The sequence below is a fragment of the Eschscholzia californica genome, unplaced genomic scaffold (assembly GCF_041429995.1).
Source record: "Eschscholzia californica isolate CP2 unplaced genomic scaffold, dmEscCali1.0.p SCAF_6, whole genome shotgun sequence".
Lineage (NCBI taxonomy): Eukaryota > Viridiplantae > Streptophyta > Magnoliopsida > Ranunculales > Papaveraceae > Eschscholzia > Eschscholzia californica.
This window is the reverse complement of record NW_028238483.1, coordinates 6808664-6828376: the sequence shown is the minus strand read 5'-3', so window position 1 is coordinate 6828376 and position 19713 is coordinate 6808664. Positions and strand designations below refer to the sequence as shown.

The following is a 19713-nucleotide window of genomic DNA, read 5'->3' as shown; positions in this document are numbered from 1 at the left end:
AGAACAATAAATAAAAATTGGATCTGCTAAAAAGTCAAACATAATCGGACGGAGGGAGTAAACGTTTTTACATCGTATCACTATAGAGTGCGTGAAATCGGGGAGAAATAGGAGTCCACGATGAGAACAAGTAGTACCCATTGTAAAATACTAACGGATGTGATCATACCAGCACTAATCCACCGGATCCCATCAGAACTCCGAAGTTAAGCGTGCTTGGGCGAGAGTAGTACTAGGATGGGTGACCTCCTGGGAAGTCCTCGTGTTGCATCCCTTTTTCTACTTTTTTTTTCCCTTTTTCTACTTTTTTTTTTTGTCTCGTCGGAGAGATGGAGAAGAGGGGATGAAAATAACCTGCCAAAGACGGGTTAGGATCGTCGGATTTGCCAAAAAAACGTTGTTTTCTGTGTCATCCGTCTATTTTTCAGAATTTTGTGTAACTCGAGTAATTTAAAACTGGAATAACTCGTCGTACGTATTATAAACCGATGACAGCGATTTGGAGACATAAAAATATGTCCGGAAATATTTATTACTAATTTCATTAGCATTTCCCAATCTACCCTTTACTTTTAATAAGAATAAAAAGTTTCAGTTATTTCTACACTACTTCCGACATATTATTTATTTGAATACTCCAAATTTAATATAGGTAATTTAGGAAAAATCTTTTAGTGAGAGAACAATAAATAAAAATTGGATCTGCTAAAAAGTCAAACATAATCGGACGGAGGGAGTAAACGTTTTTACGTCGTATCACTATAGAGTGCGTGAAATCGGGGAGAAATAGGAGTCCAAGATGAGAACAAGTAGTACCCATTGTAAAATACTAACAGATGCGATCATACCAGCACTAATCCACCGGATCCCATCAGAACTCCGAAGTTAAGCGTGCTTGGGCGAGAGTAGTACTAGGATGGGTGACCTCCTGGGAAGTCCTCGTGTTGCATCCCTTTTTCTACTTTTTTTTTCCCTTTTTCTACTTTTTTTTTTGTCTCGTCGGAGAGATGGAGAAGAGGGGAAGAAAATAACCTGCCAAAGGCGGGTTAGGATCGTCGGATTTGCCAAAAAAACGTTGTTTTCTGTGTCATCCGTCTATTTTTCAGAATTTTGTGTAACTCGAGTAATTTAAAACTGGAATAACTCGTCGTACGTATTATAAACCGATGACAGCGATTTGGAGACATAAAAATATGTCCGGAAATATTTATTACTAATTTCATTAGCATTTCCCAATCTACCCTTTACTTTTAATAAGAATAAAAAGTTTCAGTTATTTCTACACTACTTCCGACATATTATTTATTTGAATACTCCAAATTTAATATAGGTAATTTAGGAAAAATCTTTTAGTGAGAGAACAATAAATAAAAATTGGATCTGCTAAAAAGTCAAACATAATCGGACGGAGGGAGTAAACGTTTTTACGTCGTATCACTATAGAGTGCGTGAAATCGGGGAGAAATAGGAGTCCACGATGAGAACAAGTAGTACCCATTGTAAAATACTAACGGATGCGATCATACCAGCACTAATCCACCGGATCCCATCAGAACTCCGAAGTTAAGCGTGCTTGGGCGAGAGTAGTACTAGGATGGGTGACCTCCTGGGAAGTCCTCGTGTTGCATCCCTTTTTCTACTTTTTTTTTCCCTTTTTCTACTTTTTTTTTTTTGTCTCGTCGGAGAGATGGAGAAGAGGGGAAGAAAATAACCTGCCAAAGGCGGGTTAGGATCGTCGGATTTGCCAAAAAAACGTTGTTTTCTGTGTCATCCGTCTATTTTTCAGAATTTTGTGTAACTCGAGTAATTTAAAACTGGAATAACTCGTCGTACGTATTATAAACCGATGACAGCGATTTGGAGACATAAAAATATGTCCGGAAATATTTATTACTAATTTCATTAGCATTTCCCAATCTACCCTTTACTTTTAATAAGAATAAAAAGTTTCAGTTATTTCTACACTACTTCCGACATATTATTTATTTGAATACTCCAAATTTAATATAGGTAATTTAGGAAAAATCTTTTAGTGAGAGAACAATAAATAAAAATTGGATCTGCTAAAAAGTCAAACATAATCGGACGGAGGGAGTAAACGTTTTTACGTCGTATCACTATAGAGTGCGTGAAATCGGGGAGAAATAGGAGTCCACGATGAGAACAAGTAGTACCTATTGTAAAATACTAACGGATGCGATCATACCAGCACTAATCCACCGGATCCCATCAGAACTCCGAAGTTAAGCGTGCTTGGGCGAGAGTAGTACTAGGATGGGTGACCTCCTGGGAAGTCCTCGTGTTGCATCCCTTTTTCTACTTTTTTTTCCCCTTTTTCTACTTTTTTTTTTTGTCTCGTCGGAGAGATGGAGAAGAGGGGATGAAAATAACCTGCCAAAGGCGGGTTAGGATCGTCGGATTTGCCAAAAAAACGTTGTTTTCTGTGTCATCCGTCTATTTTTCAGAATTTTGTGTAACTCGAGTAATTTAAAACTGGAATAACTCGTCGTACGTATTATAAACCGATGACAGCGATTTGGAGACATAAAAATATGTCCGGAAATATTTATTACTAATTTCATTAGCATTTCCCAATCTACCCTTTACTTTTAATAAGAATAAAAAGTTTCAGTTATTTCTACACTACTTCCGACATATTATTTATTTGAATACTCCAAATTTAATATAGGTAATTTAGGAAAAATCTTTTAGTGAGAGAACAATAAATAAAAATTGGATCTGCTAAAAAGTCAAACATAATCGGACGGAGGGAGTAAACGTTTTTACGTCGTATCACTATAGAGTGCGTGAAATCGGGGAGAAATAGGAGTCCACGATGAGAACAAGTAGTACCTATTGTAAAATACTAACGGATGCGATCATACCAGCACTAATCCACCGGATCCCATCAGAACTCCGAAGTTAAGCGTGCTTGGGCGAGAGTAGTACTAGGATGGGTGACCTCCTGGGAAGTCCTCGTGTTGCATCCCTTTTTCTACTTTTTTTTTCCCTTTTTCTACTTTTTTTTTTTGTCTCGTCGGAGAGATGGAGAAGAGGGGATGAAAATAACCTGCCAAAGGCGGGTTAGGATCGTCGGATTTGCCAAAAAAACGTTGTTTTCTGTGTCATCCGTCTATTTTTCAGAATTTTGTGTAACTCGAGTAATTTAAAACTGGAATAACTCGTCGTACGTATTATAAACCGATGACAGCGATTTGGAGACATAAAAATATGTCCGGAAATATTTATTACTAATTTCATTAGCATTTCCCAATCTACCCTTTACTTTTAATAAGAATAAAAAGTTTCAGTTATTTCTACACTACTTCCGACATATTATTTATTTGAATACTCCAAATTTAATATAGGTAATTTAGGAAAAATCTTTTAGTGAGAGAACAATAAATAAAAATTGGATCTGCTAAAAAGTCAAACATAATCGGACGGAGGGAGTAAACGTTTTTACGTCGTATCACTATAGAGTGCGTGAAATCGGGGAGAAATAGGAGTCCACGATGAGAACAAGTAGTACCTATTGTAAAATACTAACGGATGCGATCATACCAGCACTAATCCACCGGATCCCATCAGAACTCCGAAGTTAAGCGTGCTTGGGCGAGAGTAGTACTAGGATGGGTGACCTCCTGGGAAGTCCTCGTGTTGCATCCCTTTTTCTACTTTTTTTTTCCCTTTTTCTACTTTTTTTTTTTGTCTCGTCGGAGAGATGGAGAAGAGGGGATGAAAATAACCTGCCAAAGGCGGGTTAGGATCGTCGGATTTGCCAAAAAAACGTTGTTTTCTGTGTCATCCGTCTATTTTTCAGAATTTTGTGTAACTCGAGTAATTTAAAACTGGAATAACTCGTCGTACGTATTATAAACCGATGACAGCGATTTGGAGACATAAAAATATGTCCGGAAATATTTATTACTAATTTCATTAGCATTTCCCAATCTACCCTTTACTTTTAATAAGAATAAAAAGTTTCAGTTATTTCTACACTACTTCCGACATATTATTTATTTGAATACTCCAAATTTAATATAGGTAATTTAGGAAAAATCTTTTAGTGAGAGAACAATAAATAAAAATTGGATCTGCTAAAAAGTCAAACATAATCGGACGGAGGGAGTAAACGTTTTTACATCGTATCACTATAGAGTGCGTGAAATCGGGGAGAAATAGGAGTCCACGATGAGAACAAGTAGTACCCATTGTAAAATACTAATGGATGTGATCATACCAGCACTAATCCACCGGATCCCATCAGAACTCCGAAGTTAAGCGTGCTTGGGCGAGAGTAGTACTAGGATGGGTGACCTCCTGGGAAGTCCTCGTGTTGCATCCCTTTTTCTACTTTTTTTTTCCCTTTTTCTACTTTTTTTTTTTTGTCTCGTCGGAGAGATGGAGAAGAGGGGATGAAAATAACCTGCCAAAGGCGGGTTAGGATCGTCGGATTTGCCAAAAAAACGTTGTTTTCTGTGTCATCCGTCTATTTTTCAGAATTTTGTGTAACTCGAGTAATTTAAAACTGGAATAACTCGTCGTACGTATTATAAACCGATGACAGCGATTTGGAGACATAAAAATATGTCCGGAAATATTTATTACTAATTTCATTAGCATTTCCCAATCTACCCTTTACTTTTAATAAGAATAAAAAGTTTCAGTTATTTCTACACTACTTCCGACATATTATTTATTTGAATACTCCAAATTTAATATAGGTAATTTAGGAAAAATCTTTTAGTGAGAGAACAATAAATAAAAATTGGATCTGCTAAAAAGTCAAACATAATCGGACGGAGGGAGTAAACGTTTTTACGTCGTATCACTATAGAGTGCGTGAAATCGGGGAGAAATAGGAGTCCAAGATGAGAACAAGTAGTACCCATTGTAAAATACTAACAGATGCGATCATACCAGCACTAATCCACCGGATCCCATCAGAACTCCGAAGTTAAGCGTGCTTGGGCGAGAGTAGTACTAGGATGGGTGACCTCCTGGGAAGTCCTCGTGTTGCATCCCTTTTTCTACTTTTTTTTTCCCTTTTTCTACTTTTTTTTTTGTCTCGTCGGAGAGATGGAGAAGAGGGGAAGAAAATAACCTGCCAAAGGCGGGTTAGGATCGTCGGATTTGCCAAAAAAACGTTGTTTTCTGTGTCATCCGTCTATTTTTCAGAATTTTGTGTAACTCGAGTAATTTAAAACTGGAATAACTCGTCGTACGTATTATAAACCGATGACAGCGATTTGGAGACATAAAAATATGTCCGGAAATATTTATTACTAATTTCATTAGCATTTCCCAATCTACCCTTTACTTTTAATAAGAATAAAAAGTTTCAGTTATTTCTACACTACTTCCGACATATTATTTATTTGAATACTCCAAATTTAATATAGGTAATTTAGGAAAAATCTTTTAGTGAGAGAACAATAAATAAAAATTGGATCTGCTAAAAAGTCAAACATAATCGGACGGAGGGAGTAAACGTTTTTACGTCGTATCACTATAGAGTGCGTGAAATCGGGGAGAAATAGGAGTCCACGATGAGAACAAGTAGTACCCATTGTAAAATACTAACGGATGCGATCATACCAGCACTAATCCACCGGATCCCATCAGAACTCCGAAGTTAAGCGTGCTTGGGCGAGAGTAGTACTAGGATGGGTGACCTCCTGGGAAGTCCTCGTGTTGCATCCCTTTTTCTACTTTTTTTTTCCCTTTTTCTACTTTTTTTTTTTTGTCTCGTCGGAGAGATGGAGAAGAGGGGAAGAAAATAACCTGCCAAAGGCGGGTTAGGATCGTCGGATTTGCCAAAAAAACGTTGTTTTCTGTGTCATCCGTCTATTTTTCAGAATTTTGTGTAACTCGAGTAATTTAAAACTGGAATAACTCGTCGTACGTATTATAAACCGATGACAGCGATTTGGAGACATAAAAATATGTCCGGAAATATTTATTACTAATTTCATTAGCATTTCCCAATCTACCCTTTACTTTTAATAAGAATAAAAAGTTTCAGTTATTTCTACACTACTTCCGACATATTATTTATTTGAATACTCCAAATTTAATATAGGTAATTTAGGAAAAATCTTTTAGTGAGAGAACAATAAATAAAAATTGGATCTGCTAAAAAGTCAAACATAATCGGACGGAGGGAGTAAACGTTTTTACGTCGTATCACTATAGAGTGCGTGAAATCGGGGAGAAATAGGAGTCCACGATGAGAACAAGTAGTACCTATTGTAAAATACTAACGGATGCGATCATACCAGCACTAATCCACCGGATCCCATCAGAACTCCGAAGTTAAGCGTGCTTGGGCGAGAGTAGTACTAGGATGGGTGACCTCCTGGGAAGTCCTCGTGTTGCATCCCTTTTTCTACTTTTTTTTCCCCTTTTTCTACTTTTTTTTTTTGTCTCGTCGGAGAGATGGAGAAGAGGGGATGAAAATAACCTGCCAAAGGCGGGTTAGGATCGTCGGATTTGCCAAAAAAACGTTGTTTTCTGTGTCATCCGTCTATTTTTCAGAATTTTGTGTAACTCGAGTAATTTAAAACTGGAATAACTCGTCGTACGTATTATAAACCGATGACAGCGATTTGGAGACATAAAAATATGTCCGGAAATATTTATTACTAATTTCATTAGCATTTCCCAATCTACCCTTTACTTTTAATAAGAATAAAAAGTTTCAGTTATTTCTACACTACTTCCGACATATTATTTATTTGAATACTCCAAATTTAATATAGGTAATTTAGGAAAAATCTTTTAGTGAGAGAACAATAAATAAAAATTGGATCTGCTAAAAAGTCAAACATAATCGGACGGAGGGAGTAAACGTTTTTACATCGTATCACTATAGAGTGCGTGAAATCGGGGAGAAATAGGAGTCCACGATGAGAACAAGTAGTACCCATTGTAAAATACTAACGGATGCGATCATACCAGCACTAATCCACCGGATCCCATCAGAACTCCGAAGTTAAGCGTGCTTGGGCGAGAGTAGTACTAGGATGGGTGACCTCCTGGGAAGTCCTCGTGTTGCATCCCTTTTTCTACTTTTTTTTTTCCCTTTTTCTACTTTTTTTTTTTGTCTCGTCGGAGAGATGGAGAAGAGGGGATGAAAATAACCTGCCAAAGGCGGGTTAGGATCGTCGGATTTGCCAAAAAAACGTTGTTTTCTGTGTCATCCGTCTATTTTTCAGAATTTTGTGTAACTCGAGTAATTTAAAACTGGAATAACTCGTCGTACGTATTATAAACCGATGACAGCGATTTGGAGACATAAAAATATGTCCGGAAATATTTATTACTAATTTCATTAGCATTTCCCAATCTACCCTTTACTTTTAATAAGAATAAAAAGTTTCAGTTATTTCTACACTACTTCCGACATATTATTTATTTGAATACTCCAAATTTAATATAGGTAATTTAGGAAAAATCTTTTAGTGAGAGAACAATAAATAAAAATTGGATCTGCTAAAAAGTCAAACATAATCGGACGGAGGGAGTAAACGTTTTTACGTCGTATCACTATAGAGTGCGTGAAATCGGGGAGAAATAGGAGTCCACGATGAGAACAAGTAGTACCTATTGTAAAATACTAACGGATGCGATCATACCAGCACTAATCCACCGGATCCCATCAGAACTCCGAAGTTAAGCGTGCTTGGGCGAGAGTAGTACTAGGATGGGTGACCTCCTGGGAAGTCCTCGTGTTGCATCCCTTTTTCTACTTTTTTTTTCCCTTTTTCTACTTTTTTTTTTTGTCTCGTCGGAGAGATGGAGAAGAGGGGATGAAAATAACCTGCCAAAGGCGGGTTAGGATCGTCGGATTTGCCAAAAAAACGTTGTTTTCTGTGTCATCCGTCTATTTTTCAGAATTTTGTGTAACTCGAGTAATTTAAAACTGGAATAACTCGTCGTACGTATTATAAACCGATGACAGCGATTTGGAGACATAAAAATATGTCAGGAAATATTTATTACTAATTTCATTAGCATTTCCCAATCTACCCTTTACTTTTAATAAGAATAAAAAGTTTCAGTTATTTCTACACTACTTCCGACATATTATTTATTTGAATACTCCAAATTTAATATAGGTAATTTAGGAAAAATCTTTTAGTGAGAGAACAATAAATAAAAATTGGATCTGCTAAAAAGTCAAACATAATCGGACGGAGGGAGTAAACGTTTTTACATCGTATCACTATAGAGTGCGTGAAATCGGGGAGAAATAGGAGTCCACGATGAGAACAAGTAGTACCCATTGTAAAATACTAACGGATGCGATCATACCAGCACTAATCCACCGGATCCCATCAGAACTCCGAAGTTAAGCGTGCTTGGGCGAGAGTAGTACTAGGATGGGTGACCTCCTGGGAAGTCCTCGTGTTGCATCCCTTTTTCTACTTTTTTTTTCCCTTTTTCTACTTTTTTTTTTTGTCTCGTCGGAGAGATGGAGAAGAGGGGATGAAAATAACCTGCCAAAGGCGGGTTAGGATCGTCGGATTTGCCAAAAAAACGTTGTTTTCTGTGTCATCCGTCTATTTTTCAGAATTTTGTGTAACTCGAGTAATTTAAAACTGGAATAACTCGTCGTACGTATTATAAACCGATGACAGCGATTTGGAGACATAAAAATATGTCCGGAAATATTTATTACTAATTTCATTAGCATTTCCCAATCTACCCTTTACTTTTAATAAGAATAAAAAGTTTCAGTTATTTCTACACTACTTCCGACATATTATTTATTTGAATACTCCAAATTTAATATAGGTAATTTAGGAAAAATCTTTTAGTGAGAGAACAATAAATAAAAATTGGATCTGCTAAAAAGTCAAACATAATCGGACGGAGGGAGTAAACGTTTTTACGTCGTATCACTATAGAGTGCGTGAAATCGGGGAGAAATAGGAGTCCAAGATGAGAACAAGTAGTACCCATTGTAAAATACTAACAGATGCGATCATACCAGCACTAATCCACCGGATCCCATCAGAATTCCGAAGTTAAGCGTGCTTGGGCGAGAGTAGTACTAGGATGGGTGACCTCCTGGGAAGTCCTCGTGTTGCATCCCTTTTTCTACTTTTTTTTTCCCTTTTTCTACTTTTTTTTTTGTCTCGTCGGAGAGATGGAGAAGAGGGGAAGAAAATAACCTGCCAAAGGCGGGTTAGGATCGTCGGATTTGCCAAAAAAACGTTGTTTTCTGTGTCATCCGTCTATTTTTCAGAATTTTGTGTAACTCGAGTAATTTAAAACTGGAATAACTCGTCGTACGTATTATAAACCGATGACAGCGATTTGGAGACATAAAAATATGTCCGGAAATATTTATTACTAATTTCATTAGCATTTCCCAATCTACCCTTTACTTTTAATAAGAATAAAAAGTTTCAGTTATTTCTACACTACTTCCGACATATTATTTATTTGAATACTCCAAATTTAATATAGGTAATTTAGGAAAAATCTTTTAGTGAGAGAACAATAAATAAAAATTGGATCTGCTAAAAAGTCAAACATAATCGGACGGAGGGAGTAAACGTTTTTACGTCGTATCACTATAGAGTGCGTGAAATCGGGGAGAAATAGGAGTCCACGATGAGAACAAGTAGTACCTATTGTAAAATACTAACGGATGCGATCATACCAGCACTAATCCACCGGATCCCATCAGAACTCCGAAGTTAAGCGTGCTTGGGCGAGAGTAGTACTAGGATGGGTGACCTCCTGGGAAGTCCTCGTGTTGCATCCCTTTTTCTACTTTTTTTTTCCCTTTTTCTACTTTTTTTTTTTGTCTCGTCGGAGAGATGGAGAAGAGGGGATGAAAATAACCTGCCAAAGGCGGGTTAGGATCGTCGGATTTGCCAAAAAAACGTTGTTTTCTGTGTCATCCGTCTATTTTTCAGAATTTTGTGTAACTCGAGTAATTTAAAACTGGAATAACTCGTCGTACGTATTATAAACCGATGACAGCGATTTGGAGACATAAAAATATGTCCGGAAATATTTATTACTAATTTCATTAGCATTTCCCAATCTACCCTTTACTTTTAATAAGAATAAAAAGTTTCAGTTATTTCTACACTACTTCCGACATATTATTTATTTGAATACTCCAAATTTAATATAGGTAATTTAGGAAAAATCTTTTAGTGAGAGAACAATAAATAAAAATTGGATCTGCTAAAAAGTCAAACATAATCGGACGGAGGGAGTAAACGTTTTTACATCGTATCACTATAGAGTGCATGAAATCGGGGAGAAATAGGAGTCCACGATGAGAACAAGTAGTACCCATTGTAAAATACTAACGGATGCGATCATACCAGCACTAATCCACCGGATCCCATCAGAACTCCGAAGTTAAGCGTGCTTGGGCGAGAGTAGTACTAGGATGGGTGACCTCCTGGGAAGTCCTCGTGTTGCATCCCTTTTTCTACTTTTTTTTTCCCTTTTTCTACTTTTTTTTTTTTGTCTCGTCGGAGAGATGGAGAAGAGGGGAAGAAAATAACCTGCCAAAGGCGGGTTAGGATCGTCGGATTTACCAAAAAAACGTTGTTTTCTGTGTCATCCGTCTATTTTTAAGAATTTTGTGTAACTCGAGTAATTTAAAACTGGAATAACTCGTCGTACGTATTATAAACCGATGACAGCGATTTGGAGACATAAAAATATGTCCGGAAATATTTATTACTAATTTCATTGGCATTTCCCAATCTACCCTTTACTTTTAATAAGAATAAAAAGTTTCAGTTATTTCTACACTACTTCCGACATATTATTTATTTGAATACTCCAAATTTAATATAGGTAATTTAGGAAAAATCTTTTAGTGAGAGAACAATAAATAAAAATTGGATCTGCTAAAAAGTCAAACATAATCGGACGGAGGGAGTAAACGTTTTTACGTCGTATCACTATAGAGTGCGTGAAATCGGGGAGAAATAGGAGTCCACGATGAGAACAAGTAGTACCTATTGTAAAATACTAACGGATGCGATCATACCAGCACTAATCCACCGGATCCCATCAGAACTCCGAAGTTAAGCGTGCTTGGGCGAGAGTAGTACTAGGATGGGTGACCTCCTGGGAAGTCCTCGTGTTGCATCCCTTTTTCTACTTTTTTTTTCCCTTTTTCTACTTTTTTTTTTTGTCTCGTCGGAGAGATGGAGAAGAGGGGATGAAAATAACCTGCCAAAGGCGGGTTAGGATCGTCGGATTTGCCAAAAAAACGTTGTTTTCTGTGTCATCCGTCTATTTTTCAGAATTTTGTGTAACTCGAGTAATTTAAAACTGGAATAACTCGTCGTACGTATTATAAACCGATGACAGCGATTTGGAGACATAAAAATATGTCCGGAAATATTTATTACTAATTTCATTAGCATTTCCCAATCTACCCTTTACTTTTAATAAGAATAAAAAGTTTCAGTTATTTCTACACTACTTCCGACATATTATTTATTTGAATACTCCAAATTTAATATAGGTAATTTAGGAAAAATCTTTTAGTGAGAGAACAATAAATAAAAATTGGATCTGCTAAAAAGTCAAACATAATCGGACGGAGGGAGTAAACGTTTTTACATCGTATCACTATAGAGTGCGTGAAATCGGGGAGAAATAGGAGTCCACGATGAGAACAAGTAGTACCCATTGTAAAATACTAACAGATGCGATCATACCAGCACTAATCCACCGGATCCCATCAGAACTCCGAAGTTAAGCGTGCTTGGGCGAGAGTAGTACTAGGATGGGTGACCTCCTGGGAAGTCCTCGTGTTGCATCCCTTTTTCTACTTTTTTTTCCCCTTTTTCTACTTTTTTTTTTTGTCTCGTCGGAGAGATGGAGAAGAGGGGATGAAAATAACCTGCCAAAGGCGGGTTAGGATCGTCGGATTTGCCAAAAAAACGTTGTTTTCTGTGTCATCCGTCTATTTTTCAGAATTTTGTGTAACTCGAGTAATTTAAAACTGGAATAACTCGTCGTACGTATTATAAACCGATGACAGCGATTTGGAGACATAAAAATATGTCCGGAAATATTTATTACTAATTTCATTAGCATTTCCCAATCTACCCTTTACTTTTAATAAGAATAAAAAGTTTCAGTTATTTCTACACTACTTCCGACATATTATTTATTTGAATACTCCAAATTTAATATAGGTAATTTAGGAAAAATCTTTTAGTGAGAGAACAATAAATAAAAATTGGATCTGCTAAAAAGTCAAACATAATCGGACGGAGGGAGTAAACGTTTTTACATCGTATCACTATAGAGTGCGTGAAATCGGGGAGAAATAGGAGTCCACGATGAGAACAAGTAGTACCCATTGTAAAATACTAACGGATGCGATCATACCAGCACTAATCCACCGGATCCCATCAGAACTCCGAAGTTAAGCGTGCTTGGGCGAGAGTAGTACTAGGATGGGTGACCTCCTGGGAAGTCCTCGTGTTGCATCCCTTTTTCTACTTTTTTTTTCCCTTTTTCTACTTTTTTTTTTTTGTCTCGTCGGAGAGATGGAGAAGAGGGGATGAAAATAACCTGCCAAAGGCGGGTTAGGATCGTCGGATTTGCCAAAAAAACGTTGTTTTCTGTGTCATCCGTCTATTTTTCAGAATTTTGTGTAACTCGAGTAATTTAAAACTGGAATAACTCGTCGTACGTATTATAAACCGATGACAGCGATTTGGAGACATAAAAATATGTCCGGAAATATTTATTACTAATTTCATTAGCATTTCCCAATCTACCCTTTACTTTTAATAAGAATAAAAAGTTTCAGTTATTTCTACACTACTTCCGACATATTATTTATTTGAATACTCCAAATTTAATATAGGTAATTTAGGAAAAATCTTTTAGTGAGAGAACAATAAATAAAAATTGGATCTGCTAAAAAGTCAAACATAATCGGACGGAGGGAGTAAACGTTTTTACGTCGTATCACTATAGAGTGCGTGAAATCGGGGAGAAATAGGAGTCCACGATGAGAACAAGTAGTACCTATTGTAAAATACTAACGGATGCGATCATACCAGCACTAATCCACCGGATCCCATCAGAACTCCGAAGTTAAGCGTGCTTGGGCGAGAGTAGTACTAGGATGGGTGACCTCCTGGGAAGTCCTCGTGTTGCATCCCTTTTTCTACTTTTTTTTTCCCTTTTTCTACTTTTTTTTTTGTCTCGTCGGAGAGATGGAGAAGAGGGGATGAAAATAACCTGCCAAAGGCGGGTTAGGATCGTCGGATTTGCCAAAAAAACGTTGTTTTCTGTGTCATCCGTCTATTTTTCAGAATTTTGTGTAACTCGAGTAATTTAAAACTGGAATAACTCGTCGTACGTATTATAAACCGATGACAGCGATTTGGAGACATAAAAATATGTCAGGAAATATTTATTACTAATTTCATTAGCATTTCCCAATCTACCCTTTACTTTTAATAAGAATAAAAAGTTTCAGTTATTTCTACACTACTTCCGACATATTATTTATTTGAATACTCCAAATTTAATATAGGTAATTTAGGAAAAATCTTTTAGTGAGAGAACAATAAATAAAAATTGGATCTGCTAAAAAGTCAAACATAATCGGACGGAGGGAGTAAACGTTTTTACATCGTATCACTATAGAGTGCGTGAAATCGGGGAGAAATAGGAGTCCACGATGAGAACAAGTAGTACCCATTGTAAAATACTAACGGATGCGATCATACCAGCACTAATCCACCGGATCCCATCAGAACTCCGAAGTTAAGCGTGCTTGGGCGAGAGTAGTACTAGGATGGGTGACCTCCTGGGAAGTCCTCGTGTTGCATCCCTTTTTCTACTTTTTTTTTCCCTTTTTCTACTTTTTTTTTTTGTCTCGTCGGAGAGATGGAGAAGAGGGGATGAAAATAACCTGCCAAAGGCGGGTTAGGATCGTCGGATTTGCCAAAAAAACGTTGTTTTCTGTGTCATCCGTCTATTTTTCAGAATTTTGTGTAACTCGAGTAATTTAAAACTGGAATAACTCGTCGTACGTATTATAAACCGATGACAGCGATTTGGAGACATAAAAATATGTCCGGAAATATTTATTACTAATTTCATTAGCATTTCCCAATCTACCCTTTACTTTTAATAAGAATAAAAAGTTTCAGTTATTTCAACACTACTTCCGACATATTATTTATTTGAATACTCCAAATTTAATATAGGTAATTTAGGAAAAATCTTTTAGTGAGAGAACAATAAATAAAAATTGGATCTGCTAAAAAGTCAAACATAATCGGACGGAGGGAGTAAACGTTTTTACGTCGTATCACTATAGAGTGCGTGAAATCGGGGAGAAATAGGAGTCCAAGATGAGAACAAGTAGTACCCATTGTAAAATACTAACAGATGCGATCATACCAGCACTAATCCACCGGATCCCATCAGAATTCCGAAGTTAAGCGTGCTTGGGCGAGAGTAGTACTAGGATGGGTGACCTCCTGGGAAGTCCTCGTGTTGCATCCCTTTTTCTACTTTTTTTTTCCCTTTTTCTACTTTTTTTTTTGTCTCGTCGGAGAGATGGAGAAGAGGGGAAGAAAATAACCTGCCAAAGGCGGGTTAGGATCGTCGGATTTGCCAAAAAAACGTTGTTTTCTGTGTCATCCGTCTATTTTTCAGAATTTTGTGTAACTCGAGTAATTTAAAACTGGAATAACTCGTCGTACGTATTATAAACCGATGACAGCGATTTGGAGACATAAAAATATGTCCGGAAATATTTATTACTAATTTCATTAGCATTTCCCAATCTACCCTTTACTTTTAATAAGAATAAAAAGTTTCAGTTATTTCTACACTACTTCCGACATATTATTTATTTGAATACTCCAAATTTAATATAGGTAATTTAGGAAAAATCTTTTAGTGAGAGAACAATAAATAAAAATTGGATCTGCTAAAAAGTCAAACATAATCGGACGGAGGGAGTAAACGTTTTTACGTCGTATCACTATAGAGTGCGTGAAATCGGGGAGAAATAGGAGTCCACGATGAGAACAAGTAGTACCTATTGTAAAATACTAACGGATGCGATCATACCAGCACTAATCCACCGGATCCCATCAGAACTCCGAAGTTAAGCGTGCTTGGGCGAGAGTAGTACTAGGATGGGTGACCTCCTGGGAAGTCCTCGTGTTGCATCCCTTTTTCTACTTTTTTTTTCCCTTTTTCTACTTTTTTTTTTTGTCTCGTCGGAGAGATGGAGAAGAGGGGATGAAAATAACCTGCCAAAGGCGGGTTAGGATCGTCGGATTTGCCAAAAAAACGTTGTTTTCTGTGTCATCCGTCTATTTTTCAGAATTTTGTGTAACTCGAGTAATTTAAAACTGGAATAACTCGTCGTACGTATTATAAACCGATGACAGCGATTTGGAGACATAAAAATATGTCCGGAAATATTTATTACTAATTTCATTAGCATTTCCCAATCTACCCTTTACTTTTAATAAGAATAAAAAGTTTCAGTTATTTCTACACTACTTCCGACATATTATTTATTTGAATACTCCAAATTTAATATAGGTAATTTAGGAAAAATCTTTTAGTGAGAGAACAATAAATAAAAATTGGATCTGCTAAAAAGTCAAACATAATCGGACGGAGGGAGTAAACGTTTTTACATCGTATCACTATAGAGTGCATGAAATCGGGGAGAAATAGGAGTCCACGATGAGAACAAGTAGTACCCATTGTAAAATACTAACGGATGCGATCATACCAGCACTAATCCACCGGATCCCATCAGAACTCCGAAGTTAAGCGTGCTTGGGCGAGAGTAGTACTAGGATGGGTGACCTCCTGGGAAGTCCTCGTGTTGCATCCCTTTTTCTACTTTTTTTTTCCCTTTTTCTACTTTTTTTTTTTTGTCTCGTCGGAGAGATGGAGAAGAGGGGAAGAAAATAACCTGCCAAAGGCGGGTTAGGATCGTCGGATTTACCAAAAAAACGTTGTTTTCTGTGTCATCCGTCTATTTTTAAGAATTTTGTGTAACTCGAGTAATTTAAAACTGGAATAACTCGTCGTACGTATTATAAACCGATGACAGCGATTTGGAGACATAAAAATATGTCCGGAAATATTTATTACTAATTTCATTGGCATTTCCCAATCTACCCTTTACTTTTAATAAGAATAAAAAGTTTCAGTTATTTCTACACTACTTCCGACATATTATTTATTTGAATACTCCAAATTTAATATAGGTAATTTAGGAAAAATCTTTTAGTGAGAGAACAATAAATAAAAATTGGATCTGCTAAAAAGTCAAACATAATCGGACGGAGGGAGTAAACGTTTTTACGTCGTATCACTATAGAGTGCGTGAAATCGGGGAGAAATAGGAGTCCACGATGAGAACAAGTAGTACCTATTGTAAAATACTAACGGATGCGATCATACCAGCACTAATCCACCGGATCCCATCAGAACTCCGAAGTTAAGCGTGCTTGGGCGAGAGTAGTACTAGGATGGGTGACCTCCTGGGAAGTCCTCGTGTTGCATCCCTTTTTCTACTTTTTTTTTCCCTTTTTCTACTTTTTTTTTTTGTCTCGTCGGAGAGATGGAGAAGAGGGGATGAAAATAACCTGCCAAAGGCGGGTTAGGATCGTCGGATTTGCCAAAAAAACGTTGTTTTCTGTGTCATCCGTCTATTTTTCAGAATTTTGTGTAACTCGAGTAATTTAAAACTGGAATAACTCGTCGTACGTATTATAAACCGATGACAGCGATTTGGAGACATAAAAATATGTCCGGAAATATTTATTACTAATTTCATTAGCATTTCCCAATCTACCCTTTACTTTTAATAAGAATAAAAAGTTTCAGTTATTTCTACACTACTTCCGACATATTATTTATTTGAATACTCCAAATTTAATATAGGTAATTTAGGAAAAATCTTTTAGTGAGAGAACAATAAATAAAAATTGGATCTGCTAAAAAGTCAAACATAATCGGACGGAGGGAGTAAACGTTTTTACATCGTATCACTATAGAGTGCGTGAAATCGGGGAGAAATAGGAGTCCACGATGAGAACAAGTAGTACCCATTGTAAAATACTAACGGATGCGATCATACCAGCACTAATCCACCGGATCCCATCAGAACTCCGAAGTTAAGCGTGCTTGGGCGAGAGTAGTACTAGGATGGGTGACCTCCTGGGAAGTCCTCGTGTTGCATCCCTTTTTCTACTTTTTTTTTCCCTTTTTCTACTTTTTTTTTTTTGTCTCGTCGGAGAGATGGAGAAGAGGGGATGAAAATAACCTGCCAAAGGCGGGTTAGGATCGTCGGATTTGCCAAAAAAACGTTGTTTTCTGTGTCATCCGTCTATTTTTCAGAATTTTGTGTAACTCGAGTAATTTAAAACTGGAATAACTCGTCGTACGTATTATAAACCGATGACAGCGATTTGGAGACATAAAAATATGTCCGGAAATATTTATTACTAATTTCATTAGCATTTCCCAATCTACCCTTTACTTTTAATAAGAATAAAAAGTTTCAGTTATTTCTACACTACTTCCGACATATTATTTATTTGAATACTCCAAATTTAATATAGGTAATTTAGGAAAAATCTTTTAGTGAGAGAACAATAAATAAAAATTGGATCTGCTAAAAAGTCAAACATAATCGGACGGAGGGAGTAAACGTTTTTACGTCGTATCACTATAGAGTGCGTGAAATCGGGGAGAAATAGGAGTCCAAGATGAGAACAAGTAGTACCCATTGTAAAATACTAACAGATGCGATCATACCAGCACTAATCCACCGGATCCCATCAGAATTCCGAAGTTAAGCGTGCTTGGGCGAGAGTAGTACTAGGATGGGTGACCTCCTGGGAAGTCCTCGTGTTGCATCCCTTTTTCTACTTTTTTTTTCCCTTTTTCTACTTTTTTTTTTGTCTCGTCGGAGAGATGGAGAAGAGGGGAAGAAAATAACCTGCCAAAGGCGGGTTAGGATCGTCGGATTTGCCAAAAAAACGTTGTTTTCTGTGTCATCCGTCTATTTTTCAGAATTTTGTGTAACTCGAGTAATTTAAAACTGGAATAACTCGTCGTACGTATTATAAACCGATGACAGCGATTTGGAGACATAAAAATATGTCCGGAAATATTTATTACTAATTTCATTAGCATTTCCCAATCTACCCTTTACTTTTAAAAAGAATAAAAAGTTTCAGTTATTTCTACACTACTTCCGACATATTATTTATTTGAATACTCCAAATTTAATATAGGTAATTTAGGAAAAATCTTTTAGTGAGAGAACAATAAATAAAAATTGGATCTGCTAAAAAGTCAAACATAATCGGACGGAGGGAGTAAACGTTTTTACGTCGTATCACTATAGAGTGCGTGAAATCGGGGAGAAATAGGAGTCCACGATGAGAACAAGTAGTACCTATTGTAAAATACTAACGGATGCGATCATACCAGCACTAATCCACCGGATCCCATCAGAACTCCGAAGTTAAGCGTGCTTGGGCGAGAGTAGTACTAGGATGGGTGACCTCCTGGGAAGTCCTCGTGTTGCATCCCTTTTTCTACTTTTTTTTTCCCTTTTTCTACTTTTTTTTTTTGTCTCGTCGGAGAGATGGAGAAGAGGGGATGAAAATAACCTGCCAAAGGCGGGTTAGGATCGTCGGATTTGCCAAAAAAAACGTTGTTTTCTGTGTCATCCGTCTATTTTTCAGAATTTTGTGTAACTCGAGTAATTTAAAACTGGAATAACTCGTCGTACGTATTATAAACCGATGACAGCGATTTGGAGACATAAAAATATGTCCGGAAATATTTATTACTAATTTCATTAGCATTTCCCAATCTACCCTTTACTTTTAATAAGAATAAAAAGTTTCAGTTATTTCTACACTACTTCCGACATATTATTTATTTGAATACTCCAAATTTAATATAGGTAATTTAGGAAAAATCTTTTAGTGAGAGAACAATAAATAAAAATTGGATCTGCTAAAAAGTCAAACATAATCGGACGGAGGGAGTAAACGTTTTTACATCGTATCACTATAGAGTGCATGAAATCGGGGAGAAATAGGAGTCCACGATGAGAACAAGTAGTACCCATTGTAAAATACTAACGGATGCGATCATACCAGCACTAATCCACCGGATCCCATCAGAACTCCGAAGTTAAGCGTGCTTGGGCGAGAGTAGTACTAGGATGGGTGACCTCCTGGGAAGTCCTCGTGTTGCATCCCTTTTTCTACTTTTTTTTTCCCTTTTTCTACTTTTTTTTTTTTGTCTCGTCGGAGAGATGGAGAAGAGGGGAAGAAAATAACCTGCCAAAGGCGGGTTAGGATCGTCGGATTTGCCAAAAAAACGTTGTTTTCTGTGTCATCCGTCTATTTTTAAGAATTTTGTGTAACTCGAGTAATTTAAAACTGGAATAACTCGTCGTACGTATTATAAACCGATGACAGCGATTTGGAGACATAAAAATATGTCCGGAAATATTTATTACTAATTTCATTGGCATTTCCCAATCTACCCTTTACTTTTAATAAGAATAAAAAGTTTCAGTTATTTCTACACTACTTCCGACATATTATTTATTTGAATACTCCAAATTTAATATAGGTAATTTAGGAAAAATCTTTTAGTGAGAGAACAATAAATAAAAAT

At 36.7% G+C, this 19713-nt stretch overlaps 29 non-coding genes across 29 annotated transcripts; all 29 read left to right on the top strand.

Annotated features, from left to right (window-relative positions):
* Positions 1-155: 155 nt before the first annotated feature.
* LOC147531119 (5S ribosomal RNA) lies at positions 156-274 on the top strand. The gene has a single exon (XR_015228905.1). It is a non-coding gene; the product is annotated as a 5S ribosomal RNA (ribosomal RNA).
* Positions 275-834: 560 nt separating this feature from the next.
* On the top strand, positions 835-953 carry LOC147531118 (5S ribosomal RNA). Its single transcript, XR_015228930.1, has one exon. It is a non-coding gene; the product is annotated as a 5S ribosomal RNA (ribosomal RNA).
* Positions 954-1512: 559 nt separating this feature from the next.
* Positions 1513-1631, top strand: LOC147531117 (5S ribosomal RNA). The gene has a single exon (XR_015228525.1). It is a non-coding gene; the product is annotated as a 5S ribosomal RNA (ribosomal RNA).
* A 561-nt stretch (positions 1632-2192) lies between these two features.
* On the top strand, positions 2193-2311 carry LOC147531116 (5S ribosomal RNA). Its single transcript, XR_015228524.1, has one exon. It is a non-coding gene; the product is annotated as a 5S ribosomal RNA (ribosomal RNA).
* A 560-nt stretch (positions 2312-2871) lies between these two features.
* Positions 2872-2990, top strand: LOC147531115 (5S ribosomal RNA). Its single transcript, XR_015228523.1, has one exon. It is a non-coding gene; the product is annotated as a 5S ribosomal RNA (ribosomal RNA).
* Positions 2991-3550: 560 nt separating this feature from the next.
* LOC147531114 (5S ribosomal RNA) lies at positions 3551-3669 on the top strand. Its single transcript, XR_015228522.1, has one exon. It is a non-coding gene; the product is annotated as a 5S ribosomal RNA (ribosomal RNA).
* A 560-nt stretch (positions 3670-4229) lies between these two features.
* On the top strand, positions 4230-4348 carry LOC147531113 (5S ribosomal RNA). Its single transcript, XR_015228904.1, has one exon. It is a non-coding gene; the product is annotated as a 5S ribosomal RNA (ribosomal RNA).
* Positions 4349-4909: 561 nt separating this feature from the next.
* On the top strand, positions 4910-5028 carry LOC147531112 (5S ribosomal RNA). The gene has a single exon (XR_015228929.1). It is a non-coding gene; the product is annotated as a 5S ribosomal RNA (ribosomal RNA).
* Positions 5029-5587: 559 nt separating this feature from the next.
* On the top strand, positions 5588-5706 carry LOC147531111 (5S ribosomal RNA). The gene has a single exon (XR_015228520.1). It is a non-coding gene; the product is annotated as a 5S ribosomal RNA (ribosomal RNA).
* Positions 5707-6267: 561 nt separating this feature from the next.
* On the top strand, positions 6268-6386 carry LOC147531110 (5S ribosomal RNA). The gene has a single exon (XR_015228519.1). It is a non-coding gene; the product is annotated as a 5S ribosomal RNA (ribosomal RNA).
* A 560-nt stretch (positions 6387-6946) lies between these two features.
* On the top strand, positions 6947-7065 carry LOC147531109 (5S ribosomal RNA). Its single transcript, XR_015228518.1, has one exon. It is a non-coding gene; the product is annotated as a 5S ribosomal RNA (ribosomal RNA).
* Positions 7066-7626: 561 nt separating this feature from the next.
* LOC147531108 (5S ribosomal RNA) lies at positions 7627-7745 on the top strand. The gene has a single exon (XR_015228517.1). It is a non-coding gene; the product is annotated as a 5S ribosomal RNA (ribosomal RNA).
* A 560-nt stretch (positions 7746-8305) lies between these two features.
* On the top strand, positions 8306-8424 carry LOC147531107 (5S ribosomal RNA). The gene has a single exon (XR_015228516.1). It is a non-coding gene; the product is annotated as a 5S ribosomal RNA (ribosomal RNA).
* A 560-nt stretch (positions 8425-8984) lies between these two features.
* Positions 8985-9103, top strand: LOC147531106 (5S ribosomal RNA). Its single transcript, XR_015228971.1, has one exon. It is a non-coding gene; the product is annotated as a 5S ribosomal RNA (ribosomal RNA).
* A 559-nt stretch (positions 9104-9662) lies between these two features.
* On the top strand, positions 9663-9781 carry LOC147531105 (5S ribosomal RNA). The gene has a single exon (XR_015228515.1). It is a non-coding gene; the product is annotated as a 5S ribosomal RNA (ribosomal RNA).
* Positions 9782-10341: 560 nt separating this feature from the next.
* LOC147531104 (5S ribosomal RNA) lies at positions 10342-10460 on the top strand. The gene has a single exon (XR_015228514.1). It is a non-coding gene; the product is annotated as a 5S ribosomal RNA (ribosomal RNA).
* A 561-nt stretch (positions 10461-11021) lies between these two features.
* LOC147531103 (5S ribosomal RNA) lies at positions 11022-11140 on the top strand. The gene has a single exon (XR_015228513.1). It is a non-coding gene; the product is annotated as a 5S ribosomal RNA (ribosomal RNA).
* Positions 11141-11700: 560 nt separating this feature from the next.
* LOC147531102 (5S ribosomal RNA) lies at positions 11701-11819 on the top strand. Its single transcript, XR_015228928.1, has one exon. It is a non-coding gene; the product is annotated as a 5S ribosomal RNA (ribosomal RNA).
* Positions 11820-12379: 560 nt separating this feature from the next.
* On the top strand, positions 12380-12498 carry LOC147531101 (5S ribosomal RNA). Its single transcript, XR_015228512.1, has one exon. It is a non-coding gene; the product is annotated as a 5S ribosomal RNA (ribosomal RNA).
* A 561-nt stretch (positions 12499-13059) lies between these two features.
* Positions 13060-13178, top strand: LOC147531100 (5S ribosomal RNA). Its single transcript, XR_015228511.1, has one exon. It is a non-coding gene; the product is annotated as a 5S ribosomal RNA (ribosomal RNA).
* Positions 13179-13737: 559 nt separating this feature from the next.
* Positions 13738-13856, top strand: LOC147531099 (5S ribosomal RNA). The gene has a single exon (XR_015228509.1). It is a non-coding gene; the product is annotated as a 5S ribosomal RNA (ribosomal RNA).
* A 560-nt stretch (positions 13857-14416) lies between these two features.
* On the top strand, positions 14417-14535 carry LOC147531098 (5S ribosomal RNA). Its single transcript, XR_015228970.1, has one exon. It is a non-coding gene; the product is annotated as a 5S ribosomal RNA (ribosomal RNA).
* A 559-nt stretch (positions 14536-15094) lies between these two features.
* On the top strand, positions 15095-15213 carry LOC147531097 (5S ribosomal RNA). Its single transcript, XR_015228502.1, has one exon. It is a non-coding gene; the product is annotated as a 5S ribosomal RNA (ribosomal RNA).
* A 560-nt stretch (positions 15214-15773) lies between these two features.
* Positions 15774-15892, top strand: LOC147531096 (5S ribosomal RNA). Its single transcript, XR_015228491.1, has one exon. It is a non-coding gene; the product is annotated as a 5S ribosomal RNA (ribosomal RNA).
* A 561-nt stretch (positions 15893-16453) lies between these two features.
* Positions 16454-16572, top strand: LOC147531095 (5S ribosomal RNA). The gene has a single exon (XR_015228486.1). It is a non-coding gene; the product is annotated as a 5S ribosomal RNA (ribosomal RNA).
* Positions 16573-17132: 560 nt separating this feature from the next.
* Positions 17133-17251, top strand: LOC147531094 (5S ribosomal RNA). Its single transcript, XR_015228478.1, has one exon. It is a non-coding gene; the product is annotated as a 5S ribosomal RNA (ribosomal RNA).
* Positions 17252-17812: 561 nt separating this feature from the next.
* Positions 17813-17931, top strand: LOC147531093 (5S ribosomal RNA). The gene has a single exon (XR_015228969.1). It is a non-coding gene; the product is annotated as a 5S ribosomal RNA (ribosomal RNA).
* A 559-nt stretch (positions 17932-18490) lies between these two features.
* LOC147531092 (5S ribosomal RNA) lies at positions 18491-18609 on the top strand. The gene has a single exon (XR_015228985.1). It is a non-coding gene; the product is annotated as a 5S ribosomal RNA (ribosomal RNA).
* Positions 18610-19170: 561 nt separating this feature from the next.
* LOC147531091 (5S ribosomal RNA) lies at positions 19171-19289 on the top strand. The gene has a single exon (XR_015228982.1). It is a non-coding gene; the product is annotated as a 5S ribosomal RNA (ribosomal RNA).
* Positions 19290-19713: the final 424 nt, after the last annotated feature.